Source organism: Rana temporaria, chromosome 11, assembly GCF_905171775.1.
Source record: "Rana temporaria chromosome 11, aRanTem1.1, whole genome shotgun sequence".
NCBI lineage: Eukaryota > Metazoa > Chordata > Amphibia > Anura > Ranidae > Rana > Rana temporaria.
The window spans coordinates 106,392,831-106,412,286 of record NC_053499.1 but is presented as its reverse complement, the minus strand read 5'-3'; the positions used below and the strand labels follow the sequence as shown (position 1 = coordinate 106,412,286).

General features: G+C 46.0%; 1 protein-coding gene across 1 annotated transcript in view; it reads right to left on the bottom strand.

Annotated features, from left to right (window-relative positions):
- Positions 1 to 3,636, bottom strand: part of SPTBN2 (spectrin beta, non-erythrocytic 2) — a 904,339-nt gene extending 900,703 nt beyond the window's left edge. Inside the window, 1 exon segment of the mRNA XM_040328797.1 lies at positions 3,468 to 3,636. The gene's annotated coding sequence lies outside the window, so the exon portion shown is untranslated.
- Between the last annotated feature and the right edge of the window lie 15,820 nt (positions 3,637 to 19,456).

Sequence of the window (19,456 nt, the reverse complement as noted above, 5' to 3'; positions counted from 1 at the left end):
TCCCCCTTAGATTCCTGCTCGTTTTTACTAGGGGAATCGGCTATTTATTTTAAAATATGTGCAGTACTTACCCGTTTACGAGATGCATCCTCTCCGTCGCTTTCGGGAATGGGCGTTCCTTCTTGATTGACAGTCTTCCGAGAGGCTTCCGACGGTCGCATCCATCGCGTCACGATTTTCCGAAAGAAGCCGAACGTCGGTGCGCAGGCGCAGTATAGAGCCGCACCGACGTTCGGCTTCTTTCGGCTACGAGTGACGCGATGGATGCGACCGTAGGAAGCCTCTCGGAAGGCTGTCAATCAAGAAGGAACGCCCGCTCCCGAAGACCCATACCCGGAAGCGACGGAAGAAGATGCAGCTCGAAAACGGGTAAGTACTGCTCATATTTTAAAATAAATAGCCGATTCCCCTAGTAAAAACGAGCTGGAAACTAAGGGGAGAAAATTTTATTTTTTACAAATGGGTGAACTCCCGCTTTAAATTTGTCCAAACAAGAATCTAGTAGACATCCCGGGTATAATAAAGTTTGAAACACAAAATCATAAATTATAATATAACAAATAACTATAAATAATTATAACAAATAATAATGTAATTATAATAAAAATTATTCAATAATGTAATCAAATCAAAAACACTGAAATTTTCTCAGTTGCAGAATTGTCGCTGTCATTACTTTCAGTGTTTAATGATAAATTTTCCCCACAAATCGCTATCGCTCATTTCTGCAAGTGATTCTAATATATTATCGCTGTTTTGTCTAAAAAACACTTTTGACATAAAGGCACACTTTTGGTTGCTATGGACAAACTCCAGTTTCCAGGCAGAAAGAACAGTTTTTATAATATAAAACTGCATGCAGGACACTGGGCAGACCACTAGGGACAAAGGGGGTGTGTAATTATTTGATACAGTACTGTAATCTGTAAGATTACAGTATACTATATCTATACTGTGTTTTTACTTTTTTAAATTTGGCGTGAACTCTGCCCCCGTGCGTCGCGCCAATTGGGAACGGAGCTTGACGGCACTCGGCAGTCACCAGTGTGTGAATCGTGCGAGATGACAACTCGCAGACACAGCGGGGACACATCGCAGGATCCAGGGACAAGGTAGGTAACTTCCCGTGTATCCTGCAATGCGATCCTGAGTCTGGCTCGGGGTTAACGCTTTTGGTATGAAAAATTCCCCCCCCGAGCCCGACTCGGGAATACCGCTAGGCTGGTTAATAGATTGCAAGCAATGATGTTTCCCTTTCACTTCCTACTGGATGCTAAGCAGTGATCTTTCTCTTTCACTCCCTACTGGGTGCTAAGCGGTGACCACTCTGTTTCACTCCCTACTGGATGTTATGCAGTGATCTTTCTCTCTCTTTCACTCCCTACTGCATGGTAAGCAACAATCTTTCTCTTTTACTCGCTACTGTATGCTAAGCAGTGATCTCTCTCTCTATCTCTCTTTTACTACCTACTAGATGCTAAGCAGTGATATCGCTCTTTCACTTCCTACTAAATGCGAAGCAGTGACCTCTCTCTTTCACTCCCTACTGCAGGGGTGGCCAACCAGTGGCCCGGGGGCCACATGTGGCCCGCGGAGCCATCTGATGTGGCCCGCGACCTCCTACTCTGGAATGGCGGCTTGGCAAGCCCAGATCGCAGGTTGCCGACCTGCCATACTGCAACATCAGTGTTGTGAATGAAGACGGTGGTAGAGGAAGAAAGCGGCTGCAGTGCAGAGCCCCATAAGCCAATGCGTCCTCCACAGCGCTGGCTTTTGCCACAGGTGGACTCTATGGCAAAGTTCAGCTAACCAGCAGGTTAGACACAGGTGCACTACGCTGCACCCACGGTGTGGGTAAATCGCAGCACATCAGTGTGAAAGCAGCCTTAGGCCCTTTTCACACGAGTAGCCAGACCAAATGGGACCCTCAATTCACCTCTACAGAGCGACAGATGTCCGTTTACGCCAACCTACCTCCAATTCGAAAAACAAAGGGGAATTTGTCCCCTTCCATCTGGGTGGATCGGAGGACCAATAGAGTAGCTGTGACCTGTCATCCGCCCGCTCTGCTCATTGTGGCTCGCGACTGGTTACCAAGTTGCTTAAGTGGCCCTCGCTCTTCAAAAGGGTTGGGCACCCCTGGGCCTACTGGATGCTAAACAGTCATCATTCTCTCTTTCACTCCCTACTGTAAGCTAAGCAGTGATCTCTCTCACTCTCTCTCTCTCTCTCTCTCTCTCTCTCTCTTTTACTACCTACTAGATGCTAAGCAGTGATCTTTCTCTTTCCCTCCCTACTGGATACTAAGCAGTGATCGGTTTCTCTCTGTACTGTATACTAAGCAGTGATCCATTTTGTTCTATACTGTATACTAAGCAGTGATATATTTCCCTCTACACTGTATACTATTCAGTGAGCTTTTTCTGTCTGTACTGAAAACCTATCAGTGATTGTTTTTCTCTTTATACTGTATACTAAGCAGTGATCTGTTTTGCTCTATACTGTATATTAGACAGTAATCTCTTTATTTCAATACTGTATACTAAGCAGTAATATCTTTCTTTCTATACTGCGTTCTAAGAAGTGATCTCTTTACAAAACTGTGATCTATTAATTAGTGAATAGTTATCTCTCTCTCTCTCTCCTCTATATTTTCTATTTTCTGGGCGACGATCTGCCCACTCTCTACTGTCTATAAGTGGTGATCTCTCTCTCTCCTCTCTATACTGTTTGCTGGGCAGTGATCTCTCTGTTGACTAATTTATCTCTTATCCTCTTTTGCTCCCCTGTTTACTGGGCAGTGATCTTTGTCTGCACTGTTTAATTAGCAGTGATCTCTCTCTTGCTCTCTGTCCTCTCTTTTACCAGGTTCTCTCTCTCGGTTTAGCAAGAAATAAAGTTAATTTTAAACACATTTTTTATTAAATATTAACACCAATAGGGTTTATTGTTTGTCAGTGAAAAATAGACTTTCACATTATCCTGGCTTCTTTTTTCTTTTAAATGTTAGCTGTCCCAATTAAGACTGAACCTTTAAAAGGTGCTATCACTTTGAAGTATATATCATACTCTGGCTATTCAGTAACAAAAGACGCATTGCTATACTGTGCCCAGGAACACTAGTCACTGTAGTATAATTAATAAAATGTTTGACAGCAAAACATGGTAGGATAAGCAGGAGAACACAATGTGGCAAATGCCTAATCCCGAATAAACCCTATTGTTATTTCATTAATAATACATGAACGAACACACTCACACAAAAGCAGGTTAGCTTGGTAATGCAAGCTGTCAATAACATCAACCTGTATCTATGTATATTTAGGACCTAAGACTGCAGGCTCCAGGAACCTAAGGGAGGGACTGATTATTGTGATTACCCAGAAGAATAGAAATCCCACACATGTGAGCAGAGGGACCGACTCATTTTTATCAAAGGATGCCTGAAATAATAAAAGGAAACATACCTTTGTGCATGTAGAAAGAAAGGCCCGTGGTTAAGAAGAAAGGGGATGGCTTACACAGCTACGCATCCTACAGTCGCCGTGTTTCATCCTCAAGATTTGCCAAATTAATAAAAATGAAAGGTTAAGCTTTTAAATGTCAAGATAGAGCTGCTTATAAACCCAGCACAGAGGGAAGGGAGAGGGAGGGATTGAATGAATCAGATGTCATAGCTTCTGTAGAGAAAGGATCGAGGGGGGTAGGGCCACTGTGTTATGGATGGAGGGGGAGAGGGAGGGAGAGAAAAACCAATGGAAAGAAAAAGTGAGGGAACACATTGGATGCAAAATGACATGAGATCAAGGCTACACATGTGTGGGTATATGCGAGTCTGGAAGTACACATCATATACATGCTATATGGAAACCTGAAATATTGCATGCATTAACACAGGATCAGGGATACACATATGTTTGTTTATACGTGGGTCTGTATGTAGACATCAATCCCATGCTTATATGCAGAAATGTAATATTGCAATCATTGGCAAAGATAGTGTAATATAGTCGCTCTGCTTTTTTAGTTTTCAGCCTGCCTAGTCATAGTTAAAAAGGTTGAAAAAGCAGAGGGTTTTTATCTTAATGCATTAGGTTAAAAAGACTTCTGTGTGCAGCAGCCCCCATCGGCCCCCCTAGTACTTAGCTGAGCCCCCTCTCTATCCAGTGATGTGCACAAGTGCCTCTGCCATCCAGGACTCTCCCTCCCAATTGACTGAGACACAGCAGCAGCTCCATTGGCTCCCACTGTTGTCAATCAAACTCAGTTAGCCAATCAGGAGAGAGATGGGGTGGGGCTGAATGACGTCTCTGTGTATGAATGGAGTGCCCTCATAGCAAGCTATCTGCTGTGGGGACAATCAACAGGAGGGAGGGGCCAGGATCATTGAAGAAGGACCCGAGAAGAGGAGGAACTGGGCTGCCTTGTGCAAAACCACTGCACAGAGCAGGTAAGTATAACATGTTTGTTATTTTTATAGAAAAAATAAAAAACTTTAGAATCACTTTAAAATTAATTCAGAGTCAGGCTTTAATGTAAGTATACATATTAGTAGGCTTTATGGTTTTACCTTTATGGTTAAACCTTGCTTAATGCTGGGTTTCATCCAATTTGCATGACACGACAGTGTGACTGGCTCTCAATGGAGCTGGTTCACACATCTCCAGAGTGGCTGCGGAGTGAATTGCACAGGGATCCTATGCGTCTTTGGCTCAGTTTCAGGTCCGAATTCAGGCAAAAATTTGGGCCAGATTTGTCCCTGAAACGGAGAACACATAGGTTGCTTTTAATACAAGCAAAAAAAAATCTCTTGGCCTAATATTTTCAAGCATTGTCCACAACCACTCTGATGTTTAAACAGATTAAACATATTCCACATTCACAGAGACCCCAAACTTGTAGTAACTTTGGAGTTCTGTGAGTAGTACCTGCAGTAACTTTGGGGTTCTGGGAGTAGTACATGTAGTAACTATGGGGTACCGGGAGTAATACCTGTAGTAACTTTGGGGTTCTGGGGAGTAGTACCTGTACTAACTTTGGGAGTACTGAATATCGAATCTGAGCACTAGTTATTGATTTGGAGTACTGGATACTTACAGCCATGGCCAAAAGTTTTGAGAATGACACAAATACAAATTTTCACAAAGTCTGCTGCCTCAGTACTCCAGAATGTTATAAAGAGTGATCAGATGAATTGCAATTAATTGCAAAGTTCCTCTTTGCCATGAAAATTAACTTAATCCCATAAAAAAAATTTCCACTGCATATGTGAAGAAGGCTTCAGGGTGCCCAAGAAAGGCCAGCAAGCGCCAGGACCATCTCCTAAAGAGGATTCAGCTGCGGGATCGGAGTGCCACCAGTGCAGAGCTTGCTCAGGAATGGCAGCAGGCAGGTGTGAGCGCATCTGCACGCACAGTGAGGCGAAGACTTTTGGAAGATGGCCTGGTGTCAAGAAGGGCAGCAAATAAGCCACTTCTCTCCAAAAAAAACCGTCAGGGACAGATTGATCTTCTGCAGAAAATATGGTGAATGGACTGCTGAGGACTGGGGCAAAGTCATATTCTCTGATGAAGCCTCTTTCCGATTGTTTGGGGCATCAGGAAAATAGCTTGTCCGGAGAAGAAAAGGTGAGCACTACCATCAGTCCTGTGTCATGCCAACAGTAAAGCATCCTGAGACCATTCATGCGTGGGGTTGCTTCTCATCCAAGGGAGTGGGCTCACTCACAATTTTGCCCAAAAACACAGCCATGAATAAAGAATGGTACCAAAACACCCTCCAACAGCAAATTCTTCCAACAATCCAACAACAGTTTGGTGAAGAACAATGCATTTTCCAGCACGATGGAGCCCCGTGCCATAAGGCAAAAGTGATAACTAAGTGGCTCGGGGACCAAAACGTTGACATTTTGGGTCCATGGCCTGGAAACTCCCCAGATCTTAATCCCATTGAGAACTTGTGGTCAATCCTCAAGAGGCGGGTGGACAAACAAAAACCCACTAATTCTGACAAACTCCAAGAAGTGATTATGAAAGAATGGGTTGCTATCAGTCAGGAATTGGCCCAGAAGTTGATTAAGAGCATGCCCAGTCGAATTGCAGAGGTCGTCGTAACTCTGAGTGTGCGGGGTCGTATCTATGCGACTGATTCGTAGAATCAGGTACGCATAGATTTCCCTAAGATCCGACCGGTGTAAGTCTCTTACACCGTCGTATCTTAGGCTGCATATTTACGCTGGCCGCTAGGTGGCGCTTTCGTAGATTTACGCAAGGAATATGCAAATTAGATAGATACGCCGATTTAGAAACGTACGTCCGCCAGCGCATTTTTTTACGTCGTTTACGTAAGGCTTTTTCCGGCGTAAAGTTACCCCTCATAAAGCAGGTGTAAGTCATGTTAAGTATGGACGTCGGAAACGACCGAACAGCGTCGTATTTTACGTCGTTTGCGTAAGTCGTTCGCGAATAGGGCTGTACGTAAGTTACGTTCACGTCGAAAGCATTGACAGTTTGCGGCGTAATTTGGAGCATGCGCACTTGGAAACGTTCACGGACGGCGCATGCGCCGTTTGTAAAAAACGTCAAATACATGGTGTCACAAGTCATTTAAATAAAACACGCCCACATCATCCACATTTGAATTAGGCAAGCTTACGCCGACACTACGCCGCTGTAACTTAGGGCGCAAGTTTTTTCTGAATACGAAACTTGCGCCCTAAGTTACGGCGGCGTAATGGATTTGTGATACGTTACACCCGCCGATAGATACGTAAATGTATCTGAATCCGGGCCATGGTGTTCTGGGAGTGTCTTACAGTAACCTAAAGTAACTTGAAGTATTGGGGGGTAACTGACTAATTTTAAACAACGTGGAACTGTAGCACATGGAGTAACTTAAAGTAGTGTAGAGTACTGAGAGTAACCAGTTAATATCCCCGTTAAGCCACGTACACACGATCGGTTTGCCCGCTGAAAACAGACCGATTGACTGTTTTCATCGGACAAACCAATCGTGTGTGGGCCCCATAGGTTTTATTTCCATCGGTGTAAAACATAGAATATGTTTTACATTTTTCCTATGGTTAAAAAAAACGATAGAAAAATCCGATCGTCTGTATGGAACTCCATCAGTCAAAAATAGACGCATGCTCAGAATTAAGTCGACGCATGCTTGGAAGCATTGAACTTGTACGTCACCGCGTTTTGGCACGATCGGATTTTTGACTGATGGTGTGTAGACAAGACTGATGAAAGTCAGCTTCATCGGATATCCGACGAAAAAATCCATCGGATTAGATTCCATCAGATATCCGATCGTGGGTACAGGGCTTAGGAGTAGCGGGTAAAATGTCCAACAGAATTGAAGATGTGACCCAGTGCACATCTTGCTCCATGTATGCGTTCCTTAACGAGCCAATTGAGGGCTAATACTGCTGTAAGATATGTGAGCGAGTTGTTTCTCTGGAAGCCCAGATCCTGGATCTAGAAAACAAGGTGGCAACACTGCACAGCATCAACAACCTGGAAAGAAGTTTGGACATTACCCAACAGGTGCAAGTGGGGGCCAGTGTAGAAGAGGGTGGAGACATGTAGGCATATGAGCCAAAGGTAGGTAGCTGGGTGACATATAGGGGAGAAAAGCGCCAGGGAGGCTAGTCCTGAGTTGGTACACTCCAACAAATATGCCAAGTTGCATAATGTTGGGGATATTAGCTCAGGGGTGCCAGAGTTGGAGCAAGCGCCCTCCCCTAGCTTCCAGGTGAATGACTGGTCTGGTAAGGAGGGGGGCAAGGATAAAGGTAAGGTTAGGCAGGTATTGTTAATAGGGGACTCAATTATTAGAAAGTCAGATAGGGCAATCTGCCACAAAGACCGTGATCGCTGACACATCGTGGATCAGATGGACAAATTATTGAGTGGGGCTGGGGATGACCCAGCTGTCATGGTACACGTTGGTACCAATGACAAAGTAAGAGGAAGGTGGCACTTCCTAGAAACTGACTACAGGGACTTTGGGCCAGATTCACGTACAGCGGGCGCAGCGTAATGTAACCGATTTACGTTACACCGCCGCAAATTTTCTGTCTAAGTGCCCGATCCACAAAGCACTTACCTGGAAATTTGCGGCGGTGTATCGTAAATCCGTCCGGCGCAAGGCGGGCCAATTCAAATGGGGCGGGTACCATTTAAATTAGGCGCGCTCCCGCGCCGGACATACTGCGCATGCTCCCATCGCAAATTTCCCGACGTGCTTTGCGCGAAATTACGACGCGCAAACGTTTTGTGAATCGTGACGGCAACAAAAGAGTTACGCCGGTGAAAATATTTTTTTTTTAAATAATTCAAAAGTGACGCGGGAAAGACGGGCATACTTTAACATGGTGGAGTAATTTTCCACTTTGTTAAAGGTGCCCTATCTTTGCGATGGAAAACTAACACTCGCGGCGACGTAACGACGGGAAAAAGCTTCGTGGATCGCCGTAACTCCTAATTTGCATACCGGACGCTGGTTTACGACGCGAACTCCCCCCAGCGGCGGCCGTGGTACTGCATCCTATGATCCGACAGTGTAAAACTATTACACCTGTCGGATCTTATGGCTATCTATGCGTAACTGATTCTATGAATCAGTCGCATAGATAGAACAACAGATACGACGGCGTATCAGGAGATACGCCGTCGTATCTGCTTTGTGAATCTGGCCCTTAGGAGCTAAATTGAAGACAGGACCTCCATTGAAGACAGGACCTCCAAGGTGGTATTCTCAAAGATACTGCTGGTACCTCGAGCCACACCAGAGAGGCTGCAGGAGATTAGTAAAATTAACAAGTGGCTGAGGAACTGGTATAGGAAGGAGGGTTTTGGGTTCCTGGCGAACTGTGCTGACTTTTCATTCGGTTACCGGCTCTTTAGTTGGGACCAGCTGCACCGTAATGTGGAGGGCGCGTGGGAGGAGGATATGGACTTCATGATGGGAATAACAGGAGCTTGGTTTGACAGCTCAGATAACTGGCTGGCAAGGGCAGAGAGGGTAGAAGAGGGGGGGTGTGTCTATATATCAGGAATGATTCACGGGTAGAAGAGAGGAATGACATCAGAGATGGGGCAAGAGGGGAGGTGGAGTCCGTATGAGTGGAACTTATAAGGGTAGAAGTTAGTGGGAAATTACTAGTGGGGGTATGTTACAGGCCCCCTAACCTTAAAGTGGATGTAAACCCTCCATATACCCTGTGAAGTGAACAGCCTCAGATGATACACAGGGATGAAATCTCCCTACATAAGTTTTACATGTATATTTTCTATCTTCGCCTTTATACACTGTTTAGAAAGTGCATGTCCTGATAGGAGGGGATCATTGTAGACACTGTGAGACAGCCGATTGGAGGAAAGGCACACACCCCCTCCCCACACATGCAGCAGGGCCGGATTAACATAGGGGCTGATGGAGCTGCAGCTCCAGGCCCCTTTCTCAAGATAGGCCAATTTGCCCCCCCCCCCCCCCCAAAAAAAAAAAAAAAGAGATCGACTTTGGGGGTTGTAGCTCGACGGCCAGAGGTCACAGAAACCCCACATTTGGGGGGTAGACAGTTGAAGACCTACCCCACAACTGGTCAAAATATGGGACGGCTATAATTTATGGTTCCGGAGTAAGGATGAGCTCTGGCGTGTTCGCATAGTACACATGCAGAGCCCGCCAGGAAGTGTGCACGGCGCTGCGCTAATCACAGCCAGGGAGACATTTCACAATCCCTGCAGCCGAGCATCGGGACAATGTCTCCCTGACTGTGATTAGCGCAGCGCCGTGCACACTTCCTGGCGGGCTCTGCACGTGTACTATGAGAACACGCCAGAGCTCATCCTTATTCCGGAGATACGGGCCTGCTTGCACAGGCTGTCAGAAGCTACATTCAGAGCGGCCAATATAAATACAAGCTGACACACTGCAGCAGACTGATAGGATCAAAGTGCTTATAATAATTATTTGTATATTACTCATGGTAATTAACCCCTCGCCACCCAGGCAGATTCTGACACTTCTCTACTACATGGAAAAATCATCATTTGATTTTTGCTAGAAAATTACTCTATGGTGGTCTTTGCACTCTTTATGTTGCACGGTATAGAGCTGCACGATTCTGGCTAAAATGAGAATTGCAATTTTTTTTTCTCACGATTCTTGCTGCGTAACATCATCTTTCACATTAAAACAAAAAACAAAATGGGCTAACTTCACTGTTTTGTTTTTATGGTTTTTATTATTCATTGAAGTGGGCAAATGCAGTGTGACATAAAATATTGCAGCAATTGCCATTGTATTCCCTAGAGTCTCTGCTAAAATATATATAATGTTTGGCGGTTCCAAGTAATTTTCTAGCAAATAATATTGCTTTTTAACTTAAAGCGGGGGTTCACCCAAAAAAATGTTTTTAACATTACATTCAGCCGAGTTGTCCTAATGACAATTTATTTATTTTATCCCCGTACATACCGTATTTTCACCGCCGCTTCCGGGTATGTCTTCTGCGGGACAGGGCGTTCCTAATTGATTGACAGTTATTATGGGGAAAAAAAACAGCCGATTGTCAATAGGACAACTTGGCTGAATGTAATGTTAAAAATTTATTTTTTGGGTGAACCTCCGCTTTAAGAAACAAGTGTTGGACTTTAAGTGGTTAAATTTCCTGCATTTACACACAGCAGTTAGATCTAAGAAGGAAGTTAGTTACAATGTTTCATGTTGTTTACAAACTTGGCAGACTGCCCAGATTTTTTTACACACAGAAGTGTTTCCTTATGATCTAAGAAGGAAGCGTTAGTTACAATGTTCCCTGTTAAAAACTTGGCAGACTGCCCATATGTTTTCATTTGATAGCTGAAAGTCTTTCCACTTGTTATATGAAAGAATCTGCAAACTGCATTTGAGATCGTCAGGGGGGTTGAATCGAGATCACGATTTTTTAACGATTAATTGTGCAGCTCTAGCACGGTATTTGCGCAGCAATTTTTCAAACATCATTCATTAAAAAAAAACACTAGTTAGTTAAGTTAGCACAATTTTTTTTGGTATCCTAAGCGATGCTTTAATTTTTTTTTAGGTTACATGTTTAGAGTTACAGAGGAGGTCTAGTACTAGAATTATTGTTCTCGCTCTTACGATCGTGGCGTATATAACCTGTGTGTATCTGGCTCTGATACTACCAGTGCCTACCCAGCCACTGACTTGTATCTCTCCCCAGCCTGTCCCCACACACCCTCTCACCTGCTAACCTGTGGATGGGGGAATCACTCCTGCAGTGTTATTGTGTTCTGCCAGTGAGTACAATGATCAGTGTTGCTAACTATAGCTGGCAGCACTGATTGTTTTGGGAAAAACCTAACAGGCTGGTTGTACTCAAGTCGATTAATAGATTGACTTGTGTAAAACCAGCTAGCCCATACATAGATCAACTATGGCTGGTCTCTGCTTAATTGGCGTAATTTCAATCCATGTATGACCCGCTTAACCACTATGCAGTCCCTAAATATCCTTCCACTCCTGTACAGAGTGCTCACTGTCATACTCTCCACACTTCTCTCCTATACATAGTGCCCACTGTCATACCCTACACACTCCTCTCCTGTACATAGTGCCCACTGTCATACCCTCCACACTCCTCTCCTATACAGAGCGCCCACTGTCATACCCTTCACACTTCTCTCCTGTACATAGTGTCTGCTGTCATACACTTCTCTCCTGTACATAGTGCCAACTGTCGCACCCTCCACACTCCTCTCCTGTACATACTGCTCACTGTCATACCCTCCACACTCCTCTCATATACATAGTGCCCACTGTCATACCGTCCACATTCCTCTCCTGTACATACTGCCCACTGTCATACCCTCCACACTCCTCTCCTGTACATACTGCTCCATCATACCCTCCACACTTCTCTCTGATACGTACTACCCTCTGTCATACCCCCACACTCTTCCTGTACATAATGCCCATTGTCATACCCTTCACACTCCCCTCCTGTACATAGTGCCTTTTGCCGTACCCTTTGCACTCCTCTCCTGTACATAGTTCCCACTGTTAGACCCTCCACATTCCTCTCCCTCTCCTGCACATACTTCCCACTTATATACCGTCCATACTCCTCCCCTATGTCGCTTTCCCACAAAAACAGTTCTTTAAAATGATACTGAATATCCTCAATGTTACCAGCTCTAGAATGGACACACTTGTTAGTTCAACTAAAGGAAATCTCAGTTCTCATATTTGTTCTGCCCCATTATTAGTACTCATTTAATTTTGTGATTACTACTATGATGTATAGAGGAACATCGGGGATCTCAGCTACTCTAAATATAGCACTTATATAAAAAAGTGTCCCTGAAAATATTTTTTAAATTTTGGCAACTGTGCACTTAGGCACTGCCCAAGGGCCACTGGGTCAGTAGGGGCCCCATGAGAGGCTCCTGGGATCCTGTGATATTAAAGTGGTAGTAAACTTTCCTGACATTACTACTTTTTAGAGGCCCTGGGGTAGGTTATGCCACAACGTACAAGTATGCACAGCATATTAGCACATTAGGGTACACTTAAATTTTCAGATTGAGCCCTCCAGTGCTGCGCTGTGATGAATCAGGCGGGGCCCGGGCACTTCCATCTTCACCCGGTCTTCCTTCTGGGTTCTGTGCCTTTGGTCACTTGCCATGGCCGGGCTGCGTTCATGTCATTCCCACGCATTTATTTATTATTTATAAAAGGCCCCACCAAAATCCCCAGCACCAGGCCCATGATGTTCTTAATCTGGCCCTGACATGCAGAGGTTGCCTGTGTATAGTTTAGCAGTCTGATCATTTATTTTAGGTTTAATAAGATTTTATTGTAAAGAACAATTTTTAACAGATAGCAAAAGAAAAAACGAACCGACCGCCCGACAATGGGCAGCTCGATCCACATAACAAGAAACATAAGCATTCCGCAACATGTAAGCAAGTGTGAACAAACATTTCCTCATTTGAATATCGGCTATACAAGCACAAGTACAACGTGCTACTCTGCGACCAATAAGGACTTCCCCTGACCCAGGCGCCCCTCTGGGAACCTGCTGCGCCAGGGCCAGGTGGAAGTAAAAAATAAAGCAAGTAAGGCAGTAGTGCAAGTAGCTGTGAAATAGCAATAAGATTGTACAACACGCAAGATCTAAAGCTGGCAAATAAACTTGCAGAGTACATTAAAAAAAAAATCATAGCCAGGCAAAGTTAGTCTGAAGAGGAGGACAGAAAAACTGAGAAGAACAGAGGAGAGGAAAGTCAAAGAGGTAAAGGGATAGGAAAGGGGGGGGGGGAGAGGGTAGGAGGAGACGGTGTGCTCAGGTCCCCCGCGGCGAGCATCACTCCAAGGTTCTCAAATTATACTAAGGCACTGGTGCTGGCAATACAGTCAAATTGGGTGGGAGTCTATTTTTGAGTTTATCTGAGGAGGAGTAATGCCTCCAGACACCCCAGGTGAAGGAGAATTTGGCCTGCAACTCTTCCATAAGCATTATGCCATTCATTTCACTTACCCATTCGACCAGGGTCGGGGGAGAGGATGACTTGTGTAGTGCCGGGTTACTTCTAAGTACCGGTGCTGACAAAATTTAAGGGGTAATCAGAGTGTACAGACTGATTCTGATTTCAATTCTTAAAAGGGTCTCTGTTTCAGCTGGGCTGTGCTGTGGGCTCATTCTGTTGTTGCCGGGGTGCTATACCACCCCGGGCGACGGGTGGCGCCAGTGGAGTCCAGGCTGGGGTGCCTCTTGCCAGCAGCCAATTGGGAGGGGTTTTCTCTCGCGGGGCATGCTGGGAGAGGGTACTTCTGGAGCGGACGTCATTAAGGCGGGGTCTTTTCCTGGTGTGGCACCCACCTTTAGGGTGACCATACATCATGGCTCCCCGTCCAGGCCGGGGTGCACGTGCCACGCGGTGTTCCTGGTTCCGGGACCATGTTGGCCCGGAACATTTAAACCTGTGGCGGGGCCCCAGTAATCGACTGGGTCCCCAATTCTAAGAAGATCCCAAGCAAGATAGCTGTTCGGTGGGGAGTCCGCCTGAGGAGAGCCAACAGGGCCTCGACAATCCATCGGGGATCAAGGTAACCGGACACTGAAAGGTTGGATGTCAGCAACCTGTCAGTCGGTAACCTAATTGAAAAGAACTACCTGAAGGAGATTCAGACCCAAAGTCTATTTAGGAGAATTTCCTCCATGATCTAAGTTCTAGGGAGGGTCTGTGGCAGAGACTTGTTTCCCTCAGAGTTCCGAGTGATACCCTGGCTACCAGGTCAGTGTGAGAGGCTTGTCCAGGTACACTATACCCACTCGGCTGGAGTGGCGACGAAAGCAAAGTGTTGTTGGAAGCAGGACTGTTTCCATACTGTTACGCCTGAATCTGCCATTTTTTCTCCTCATACATCTTTACTCTCTACCTCAAGTTTTACTGTTTTACCCTGTTGGGTAAATAAAAGCACAAGAAAAAGACACCTGCTGTGTGGACATTCCATTGCTTGGCTCTCATCAACTACCCTAGACGGCGGAGTCACATAGGTAACATGCCACCCAATCTATAACCAGCGGCTCCTTCGGGGGTGAGCGCTACACTTCCAGGCCCAGATTCTCAAAGGAGATACGACGGCGTATCTCCAGATACGCCGTCGTATCTTTGAGTCTGATTCTTAGAATCAGTTACGCATAGATTTCTATTAGATCCGACCGGCGTAAGTCTGTTACGCCGTCGGATCTTAACTGCATATTTACGCTGGCCGCTAGGGGCGTGTACGCCGATTTACGCCTAGAAATATGTAAATCAGCTAGATACACAAATTCACAAATGTACGCCCGGTCGACGCAGTACAGATACGTCGTTTACGTTAGGCTTTTCCCGGCGTAAAGTTACCCCTGCTATATGAGGCGTACATGCGGCGTACCAATGTTAAGTATGGACGTCGTTCCCGCGTCAAATTTTAAACATTTTACGTCGTTTGCGTAAGTCGTCCGTGAATGGGGCTGGACGTAATTTACGTTCACGTCGAAACCAATACGTCCTTGCGGCGTATTTGGAGCAATGCACACTGGGATATGTCCACGGACGGCACATGCGTCGTTCGTTAAAAACGTCAATCACGTCGGGTCATGGTTAATTTACATAACACACGCCCACCTCTTCACAATTTGAATTAGGCGGGCTTACGCTGGCCGATTTACGCTACGCCGCCGCAACTTATGGAGCAAGTGCTTTGAGAATACTGCACTTGCCCATCTAAGTTGCGGAGGCGTAACGTAAATCAGATATGTTACGCCCGCTCAAAGATACGCCGCTGTACGTGAATCTGGGCCCCAATGTCTGGAAATCAACTGTCTGCCAGCACTGAGGCAAAATTTAAGGGTATGCTTCTGAAATTTGAAGGTACCAGGGAGAATGGATAGGAGGGCTATAGAAGGAGAGGGATGGAGAGGTTTACCATACAGATCTGAATACATTTGGAAAACCTGGTTCCAAAACGGGCGAATCAAGTCACAATCCCACCAGATATGACGGTACGTACCAGTAACCGAGTTACATCTCCAGCAAGAATCAGAAGCCGAGGGAAACATGACCCTGAGGGTGGTCGGTACTCGATACCACCACAATAGCACTTTATAGTTCTTTTCTTGAGCATAACTTGAGATAGAGGATTTATGGGTGTAGAAGAAAGCTTTGCGCCAATCCGCCTCACTGATGTCTTTCCCCAGATCCTCTGACCAAGCTGTGGTAAATTTAGCGAGAGAACCGTGGGTGTGGCCTAATATCATTTTATAAATCAAAGAAAGAGTGTGGCGGGGGGTTTCCAGAAGTGAGCAAAGTTGTTCAAAGTCTGTCAAGGGCCTATGGACTTGTCCCGAGTCATGAAGCTGCTTGCAATAGGCTGTCAGATGTATACGTGTGAGCCAGGTCACTCTAGGGAGCGTGGGAGCCTCGTTCGTCACAAAGGAACCAGAGGATACGTTCACAAATTGTTGTGCAGTGGGCCAAGAATCTCTATTATATTCATTGATCAGTTGGGTGAATCTGCCCTCCGGGAGGGATGGGTTATCAAATAAGGGAGTCATTGGGCCCGGATCAGTAGTTAAAGCACAAACCGCCTTCTTTCGGTACCAAATCGCCAAGGCATCTCTGGTGAGGGGGGATAGCTCCGAGAGAGATCGATGCAACCTATCGTGTCCCCAAAGGAGGGCCCGGAGGTCAACTGGGGACAGATCTTGTTCAATTAAAGTGGCAATTTTACATAAGGGAACCACTCCAGTATCCGAGAGAATACCTTTGCCGAATGGTAAAGCTTCAAATCCAGGAGACCTGTTCTGCCGTTAGCGATGGGAGAGCAGAGGAGTTTGTGTTTCAACCTTGGGCGGTTCCCCTTCCACACAAACCGTATGGCCATAGAGCGTAGCGTACAAAAGAAGGTGGAAGGGAGGGCTATCGGTAGCGCTTGGAACAAATATAATAGTTTGGGTAGAATATCCATTTTTAGCTTATTCATACGTTCAAACCACGACACCGGTAAGTCTAATCGGTCATCAGTGAGACGTCCAAGTCTGGTTAGGAGGGGGCTGTGATTCAGGGTACAGATCTCAGATAGCTGAGCTGGAATGGCCGTCCCTAAATAGGAGATAGATTTCGCCTGCCATTGAAAGGAGAAATTAGATTTAAGGGTCGTAAGGACAGGCTGCGACAGTGATACATTCAAAGCCTCCGTTTTGGATAGATTTAGCTTATAGTTACTCATGGACGGTATGGTAATATGGGGTTGGGTAATATACAGTAGGAGATCATCCGCATATAGGGAAAGTTTACAATGAGACGAGGGGGTCTGGATCCCTTGTATGCTCGGGTTTGCTCTAAGCGCCTGGGCTAAATGTTCTATCAATAAGGCAAAAAGGAGGGGGCAGAGAGGACAACCCTGCCTAGTGCCGTTCTTAATCAAAAATAACCTGAAAATAAAAAATAAAGATCAGAGGGAGGAGGGGCCCCCTCACCCATGAGGGCCTAGACTGTACCCAAGAAAAAGAAAAAAAATATGAAAAATTCAAAAAAACAGGGTCAGGTCAGCAGGGGAGTACCGCAACGGGCCAAAAACAGTCAATAGCACAGCGCCCCAACCAAACCCGAGAGTCCAACAGGGACGCTAAGACCTGTAAAAAGAGAAAAGAGAGAGACAAATGGTGGGCTCCGTCCATTCAGCCGGCAGGTGACTTGGAGGTCCCGACCTGGAACGTCTGGGTTTCTTGGCTTGTCTTCGCCAGTGGGAGGAGAGTTGAAATCCAGGAGTAGCGGCTTGCAATGGCCACTCCGGTAGAGGTATCTGGGGTAGCTCAAAGGTCCCTAGGAATTATGGGGAGATCCCCCCGGCGTGCGGAAAATCGCCAACTTCCCATCATGAGAGGCAGACAGTTGAAAGGGGAATCCCAAACAGTATTTGATATGTTTGGCTTGCAGTGCTCCAGTTAGGGGCTTCAGGGACCGGCAAAGATCCAGAGTCAATTTGGAAACATCCGGCAGGAGGTGAATGCGGGTGTCATTAAAGTGAATGGATTCCTGCGTGCGAGCAGCTTGCATGATGGCGTCTTTAATGGCATAGAAGTGGACCCTACAGATCACATCCCTGGGGTGGTCTGGGCTGGGATTCCTGGGCCCCAGGGCCCTGTGGACCCGATCAAGCTCTACTCTTTATCCTTCTGGAGCAGATCATTAAATATGGCAAGAACCACAGGGACCAGGTCCTTGGTTTCAACCGTTTCAGGGAGACCTCAGACTCGTATATTGTTGTGCCTGGCCCTGTTCTCTTGTTCATCTTGGGAGAGCATGAGCTGTTAAATCTGCGCAGTATGGTCATTTAAGATGGCTTCATGTGTTTGCAGGGTGGAAACATTCTCTTCCACGCTGTGTTCCACCTCCTCCAGCCTATCTGTAACATCATGGCGCAGCTCGGATATCTCCTGCTTGTAAGAGCGCTCCATCCTCTGAACGCAGGCTCCAAAATCGTGCCTAGTTGGCAAGGCCTTGATGTAGGCCTCTAGGACCCAGCCTGCATATGATCGGTGTGAATCAGGGGAATGACAGGCCGAACGGACCGTTATCAGAGTCTGGGGAGAGCTGGCCCTCAGCCTGGTTTGCATAGCTGAGGTGGATCTTTGGGATGAAGCCCCGTGAGAGGCCGCGTGTGTCCCTGAGGAGCGGGCTGACGCCACCTTGGACGGGGGGGGGTCGATTTCTCAGTCCCTGCCCGCATCGGGGATGTGGTGAGTCTCTCCCCCTCCTTTCCTGCCCATCACCAACCTTTACCATGATGTGTAGCTGCTAAAATAGCCGTTAGACGGCGTGTGCGGGAGCTCTGTGAAGAAGCAAATTACTCCGCCATGCGCTAAGCCACGCCCCTGATAATCTATTTATAGCAACCTCTCCCGACACACAGTTCAGGCTCTCGTCTCGGAGAGCTTGTCAAAATGTATCAGGCTGATAACAGAGGAACGGAGCAGGACAAAGCTACGAGACACATGGCTTTGAAGAGAGATAACAAAACACTACAGATACAGTATATGTGCCCAGTTAAAATTTCATGAATCTGGAGATAACAAAACACTTGTAACAGGCACTCCTCGCGCCTGTTACTTACTTGTTTCTCGTAATGTGTTCCACGCTGGAACGCATTATGGTGACTGCGTGATGACGTCATCGCGCGGCGCCGCGTGCATTCCAGCCTGGAACGCGGAAGTGCACCGCAACTAACGGTGCCTTCTTTCAAATTGGTGCTTATGCACTACAGCTGTTTCCTCCATATAAACAGAGCGGTGTGCCTTTTGCACACCGTTCTATTATTGTCAGCCATAGCTTGGCCACGCTACTGAATGGTGCCACTGCTCTCCAGCCTGCAACACCGCTCCAGTCTACAACTACCTCTTTAGTGTCGTTGCACCTGCTACAACAAAGAGCCTTTGCTGGGGATAACCTTTGGCCTTTCTTGCTAAAACATGCTTACCACGGAATCCCTATTACCTGCACAGAAGCCTGCAAATGGATAAGTAGCTATTGTGTCACTTGTAGTGCTATATAGACATGTGCACAGAAAAATATTTTTTTTTTGTTCTGTTTCGTATCGTTCCGTAGGTTCTTTTCCGTTCGTTTTTCGTAAGACGCCCGTTTTCCTGTTCGTTCCCGTTAGTTTTTCGTACGACGAGATTTTTTCGTATTCCGATCGTTTCGTATTTTCATTACCGTTTTATTTTCGTACATGCGGGATGGTTCGTTATTCTGTTTAATTCATGTTCGTTACTTGTTAGACAATAATTTTCGTGAATTTTCGTCAATGATTTGCATTCTGTGTTTTGGATTCCTTTTTCTGTTCGTGTTTTCGGTCGTGTGTTCGTGTGACATCTATGACAATTTGTTGTGGA